We start from the raw sequence: 7149 nt of genomic DNA, 5'->3' as shown, positions 1-7149 counted from the left end.
CTTTCCTTTTGGAAAAGTTAATGGATTTCTTTATCCCTATCTTTTTCCTGGTACACTAGGAGTTATCTCTAAAGCTTTTATTGGATTCAGGTGCTGCACTTTGGGCAAGAATGCTAATAGGTGGTGCTATAAACTTTGTGTTGTGTCGTGTCCTGTCTGGTTCTCTCAGTTTAGTGACAATAGGAGTCAGCAGTGGGGTCAGGTGATGACAGCCCCGTCCCTCCATTCACAGGTTTCCCATTAACTCCTCCCCCCGCCAGTTTTATTGAGCTATAATTGACATATAACATTGTATAATAATTTCATGTATGTATGTATTGCAAAATGATTACCATATTAAGTTTAGATAACATCCATCATCTCACATAGTTACAATTTTTTTTTTTTGTGGTGAGAACTGTTAAGATTTACTCTCTAGGCAGCTTTCAAATGTACGATACAGTACTGTTAACTCTAGTCACCATGCTGTACCTTACATGCCCAGGACTTATTTGTCTTATAACTGGGAGTTTATACCTTTTGACCACCTTCAAGTCATTTCCCCCACCTCCCAGCTCCCAATCCCCCACCTCTGACAACCACCTATCTGTTTTCTGTTTCTATCAGTTTGGTTTTTTAAGATTCCATATATAAGCGAGATTATTACACTATTTGTCTTTGACTGTATGACTTATTTCACTCAGGGTCCATCCATATTGTCAGAAATGGCAGGATTGGTGCCGGCTCCGTGGCCGAGTGGTTAAGTTCATGCATTCTGCTTTGGCGGCCCAGGGTTTCGCCAGTATGGATCCTGGGTGCGGACATGGCACCACTCATCAAGCCATGCTGAGGCAGCATCCCACATGCCACAACTAGAGGTTACCCACAGCTAAAAACATAAACTATGCACCCGGGGGCTTTGGGAAGAAAAATAAAATCTTAAAAAAAAGGCAAGATTTTCTGAATATTATTCCATTGTATATATACATACCACATTTTCTTTATCCGTTCATCTGTTGATGGGCACTAAGGTTTTTTCCATGTTTTGGCTATTGTAAATAATGCTGCTGTGAACATGGGGTGCAACTATCTCTTTGAGATAGTGATTTCATTTCCTTCAGATATATACCCAGAAGTGGAATTGCTGGATCATATGGTACTTTTATTTTTAATTTTTTGAGAAACCTCCATATTTTCTATAGTGGCAGCAGCAATTTACATTCCCACTGACGGTGCACAGCTGCTTTTCTGCACACCCTCATCAACACTTTTTGTCTCTTGTCTTTTAGGTTACAGCCATTCTAACAGGTGTGAAGTGATATCTCATTGTGACTTTGATTTGCATCTCCCTGATGTTTAATGATGTTGAGCACCTTTTTATGTACCTGTTGACCATTTGTATGTCTTCTTTGGGAAATGTCTATTCAGTTCCCCTGCCCTTTTTTTAGTCAGATTGTTTACTTTTTGATGTTGAGTTGTATGAGTTCTTTATGTATTTTGGATATTAACTCCTTCTCAGACATGTGATTTGCAGATCTTTTCTCTCATACCGCAGGTTGCCATTTCATTTTGTTGATGGTTCCCTTTGCTATGCAGAAGCTTTTTCGTTTGCTATAGTTTCACTTGCTTATTTTTGCTTTTGTTGCTTTTGCTTTTGGAGTCAAATCCAAAAATCATTTCCAAGACTTATGTCAAGGAGCTTACCCCTGTATTTTCTTCTAGGAGTTTTATGGTTTCTGGTCTTACATTCAAGTCTTTAATCCATTTTGATTTGATTTTTATCTAATTGTTTCATCCACAAGTGATAATTTCCTTAATTATATTAATAGGAGTTGCAAACAGGTGCTTTTCTAACTATCATTCCTGCCACATTAGCTGGAATTCTTTAAGGAAGAACTTTTTCCTTAACAACTAGGCTATTTAGTTACCCTGAAAAGGAGTTTGCTCAGGATAAATATTTAATTCTTCCATTTTAAATGTTAATTTCAGAGTCAGGAGTCGATGCCCTAGTTACTTTCAGTGGTGACCAATGAGAAAGATAGATTGACTGATTGATTAACTTATTTATTTATTTTAGTATCTTTATAATCATAAGCATTTATGTATTCTATATATTTCAGACAATTGCAGTCACTACCTTTTTAGATGCACAGAAATTTTGGCCAAATTATCTTTGGCCAGTGGGAGCCCTTTTATGTTTCTCTTGTGTCCCATTGACGTGACCCCATTAATCTTCAATAGCTTCCTTGCCTAGTAGAAGATGTTCAGGTTCATTTTGCATATTTTGCGCCCCCCCTCCCCCCCCAGACATCAGTTATTACTCCAAGGAGATCTCGTTCCTTTTAGTGGGGAATGGTGTTTAGAGACAAAAATCTGGGCACTAGTGATGCCTATTTTTATTGAGTTCTCATTACTTCTAAGCCTTTTTAATGGACAGAGTCAGAAAATACGTATTATTGTGAAGAAAAAAAGTTATGAGGTAGTACTGATATTTCCAATTCAAATTTAACCTTATAAAGACTTTGCATAATTTCTTTGGTTTTATTGTCATTTCTCTTTTCCCTTATGTAATTACAGTCATGTGCTGCATAATGATCAATGGTGGATCGCATATATGATGGTGGTCTCATGAGATTAGTACCATATAGCTTAGGTGTGTAGTAGGCTATACCATCTAGGTTTGTAGGTTTGTGTAAGTACATTCTATGACATTCACACAACGATGGAATTGCCTAGTGATACATTTATCAGAACATATCCCTATTGTTAAGCTGAACATGACTATACTTATTATTTGTTCTGTCCTACAATATGTATAGTTTCAAAATTATGTATTCTACAACATATAAAATATGATTCCAAGATGTATATTCTACAATATAAAAATCTAATTTAAATATAATAATACTGATGTTAACACTGACAATAAGAATACTGAATGAAGTGTAAGCTTTCTTTGCAGCTGTTTTTGTCCTTAGAATTTATTCTATTGAGGGTAGAGAGTCAAAATACTATATTCTAAAGTATCACATGATACTTTAGATCAAGTGTATGTGTGTGATCACTTGATATACAGTTGCTTTGTTTGTTTCAATTTTTTTTTGCCTATATGTGGTTATGTTTGCCAAGGAAACATTGGTGAAATAAATCAAGGGCTGGAAAAAAGGTTTATCTATGGAGGAGGAGAGGAATAGGTGGTTGGAAGTGAGAATTATCTGAATATACCTTGTTATATATGTTTAAGCTTGGATTCATGTAAATGTGTTATATATTCTGAAAATAAAAATTAGATTAAAAAATTATCTACACCTGGAGATATCAAACAATTTGTTAGATATATGAGTCTGGAGTTTAGGGGAGAAATTTGGCTGGACATGTAAATTTGAAAGACTTCACTTAAAGCAGTGAGAATGAGCTCAGAGTGAAAATGAGTGTAGACAGAGAAGAGGTCTGGGCCTGGGAACTGGAATGTTCTATCCTGCGGAGGTCAGGAAGAAGACAAGGATCCAGCAAAGAAGGCTGAAGGGTACCTCATGAGTGAGAAGGCAAACCAGATGCATGTGGCGTCAGGAGGACACATGAGATGATGATTCAAGAAGAAGGAAGTGACCATCCACCCTCTCAGTCACTTTATGTGTTGATATCCTTCCAGTATATCCTAAACCACAAGTAAATATTTAAAGAGTTATAAGAGCTAGCTGCAGTTAGGAAATGGGAGATATTTAGAGTATGGCTCTCTGTGTGGCTAGCTTGGGCTTCCTCAAATCATGGCAGTCTCAAGATAGTCAGACATCCTACATCATGGTTGGCTTCTGCTGGGGCAAGCATTCCGAAAGGACTGGGCAGAAACTTCAAAACTTTTTATGACTTTGCCTCAGAAGATCCAGAATATCACATTTCTGCTGTACTTTATTGGTCAGGCAAATCACCAAAGCCCAGATTCAAGGGGAAAGAAATTAGATTCTATCCTCAAGGGAAGAGTACCAACGAATTTGCAGCTATTTGTAATCTGTTACAATTGCCCTCATCCAATTTTAGAGTGGAATAATGCACTTTAATTCCAACTTGCTATAATAATAATAGCATATCAGCCATGTTATATATTCATTTAACTACTGTTACTTGGAAAATGAAGCTTGTGTATTTATTTTTAACTTTTAAAAAATAAAAATGCTATCATAGTATGATATTGTATTTATCCTACTTTTTACCCTTGAACATATTCTCTTGCCTATAAATAGTTTTATAAAGGATTTTCAGTGACTTCATATTGCTCTGATATATTACTTCCTAAAAAATAGATCTTTGCACAAAGATTATATGCTGATGTTACTGTATTAATGACAAAATAGTTTAAATTGTTCATCTTGAATTGCAGAGGGATTGAGCAAACCAATATAAAGGACTAAAATAACTAGAAATCTGCTCAAGGAAAGGCATAACTGCTAATGGCTCATTACTTAACTGGCCATTAGAGAATTGTAAATGATTTAAAAAGTCAACTACTCAGGGATATTTAAAGTGAATTCCTGTTTTAGTTGCTAAAAATAATTTTAACCTAGAGTCCTACTTCTTGATACATCCTTGTGGGAGCTGTGGTTTTGTTAATATGAACTGGGTGAATTAGTAACCATAATGCACAGTTGTTGAGTGGTTACTGTAAGTTAGGCAATGTGCTAAGTGTTGCATGCATTATTTCATCTAATCCTCATGACTGCCCTTTGAGGTAGATGATTTAATCCTACTTTTGCATCAGAAAACTGAGGTTTAGAGACACACCTGAGTTTTGGAGACCCTAAGCCACTTGCCAAGCTAACACAGATGGTAAGGACTGAGCTTGGGTTTAACCTAGACATCGTGACCTCAAAACAAGTGTTTATAAGGTTATGTAATACAACTCTTTCTTTAAAATAAAAAAAAGTATTGATGAATGATTTGGAATAAGACTAGGCTCAGTGCAGAGGAGGATGCAAAGATACATAAAGCATGATGTTCCTTCTTAAGGAGACCAAAGTTTAGTGGATATGGATGTAGTTATAGGTCAAGGAATAATATTATAAGTGATTTATAAGAGAGAGGTGCTCAATTCATCTCTGCTGTGGGGATGCAGAGGCAGGGGACAGAGGAAGAGGGTAGGTTGGGAGGTGTAGCACTTAGTTTTGGTTTGAGACATGTTCGAGGGACTGGTAGGACATCTGTATGGAGATACCTAGCAGTCGGTTGAAAGTATCTTGAGCCCAACATGTAGAATCGGGGTTTCATTTAATAAGGATTATTGCCTCTTATAGTCAGATGAATCTGCGAGAAACTGTGGGGTAGCTAGACTGAAGTGTCTAGATAGTTGACAACATGTGTGTAGTTCTGCAGGATGTAAATAGGTGGCAATAGGGGAAGATTGCTCTGTGGTCATTATGTGTTTGGAAAATGATGGGGTAAATAAAGTTAGGTCTGTGTTTAGGCCTTCTTGGTGCTTGTTATATGCTTTAAGTATTTTGAATATTTAAGAGGGTGTGTATAGTATCCACACACGTTTATTTCCTAAACATAATTCACAACAGAATTCTTTAGTGTGGTCAAAATGAGGGCACAGCATTGCATAGAGCACACTTGGGGAATATGGATTGGAGCTTATGTGAAAGTTTAACAGTTGGAATTGGGAGTCTTTTATAGGGACTAGGAAAAGCTGAGATTGCTCAGAGGGAAAGTTTACACTTGATATTGAGGGAAGGGTAGAGTTGAGGTGGAAGCTTGAAGAGGAAGCAAGGCTGAGGATGGGGAGTAGTTTATAGGTAAGAAGACTGCGTTTAGGGGACAGAGAGAGAATTTTGAGGGATGGGAAATAAAATCTCTCAAGTGTTTGAAATATTATAAAATTTTAAAGGTGGGCAATTAATATCAAGGGCATTCTGATTCGGTAGTGAAAGCAAAAAAGAACAAACATTGCTCTAATTTTGAATGTGTTAAGACGTACAATTCATTCTCCAGTAACTCTTCATATATCAGCGTGGAGGGTCCAGCTGAGAGGTAAAAACTGATCTAAAAAAGATTTACCTCTTCTTTACCTAGGAAAAACTTATGCAAGTTGAAATTCTATTTTAATGTCTTGATTTTGGTACTGTTTACTGCTGCGTGTCCAGGCCTTAGACAGTGTCTGGCACACAGTAGAGACTCAGTAAGTATTTTTTGATTGTTGTCAAATGATGAATGAATGTTAAACACAGCCACAGCACAGCAATAGGGTCCACATGCCACACATGGGTTTCCTTTAAGCTCTTTCAGACTTGTGTGCATGAACGAAAAGACTGAGCCCTTGAAAGGACTTGGCATTAAACTTGCTAGCTGGGGAGAGCCGGTTAGGCACTCTGGGCTGAAGAGAGCACTAAAGAAGTGGTATAGGCAGTGGAGTGGCCCTCCTTTGAAAGATAGTGCTGACTTGTGCCAGGAGCTGGGGCCAGTGAGGCACGAGGGCCATAGCCTGAAGCAGGAGGCCCGGGCACATGGAGGAGGACCAGGTTTGGACAGGGCACCAGGTCCTGAGGCTCAGTGGCAGCTGGAGCACTGTAGTCTGGGAGACACCAGACCTCCTTCAGGAATGCGTAAGCCACTGGAATTCCTTAAGCATACAAGTAGGGGACCTCCAAGAGGTAAAACTGGATTTCCTTACAGCATGAAACTTGGCATCTTGAGTAGGATTTAATTTAATTTGGAGAAATAATTGTGTGGTGAAATATTTGCACCATGGGTGTTGTAGACTAATTCATACTTGTTACACACTAAGAAGGAATTAATAATTTCCATTACGTCATAGCCATAAGAAAATTTTAATCAAATGTGACCCCCCAAATTTTAATCAAATCATTCTTCCAAACCCCAGCATAGTACTGAAACATAGTTTGGGCTGCATTTAAAACAACGAAAATAAACACTATGTCTTTTCAAAGGAAGAAAAGAAAAGAAACGTTTAATTTTGGAATGTGTGTAGGTAGAGATCATGACCATGAAAGACCCAAAAGAGTGGAAATTTAAGGTAAGAACAGAAAAAAATTAGATGAGTCAGAGTGAATACTTTGAGAAAAGCACAGGTTAGTTACAGAACATGTTCATGAAAACAAGAGTCAAGTCAATATATTATTAGACATTTGCTTCTCCATAAAGACGTCTTTAATTCAG

The sequence above is a fragment of the Equus quagga genome, chromosome 7, assembly GCF_021613505.1.
Source record: "Equus quagga isolate Etosha38 chromosome 7, UCLA_HA_Equagga_1.0, whole genome shotgun sequence".
Lineage (NCBI taxonomy): Eukaryota > Metazoa > Chordata > Mammalia > Perissodactyla > Equidae > Equus > Equus quagga.
This window is presented reverse-complemented; position numbering follows the sequence as displayed.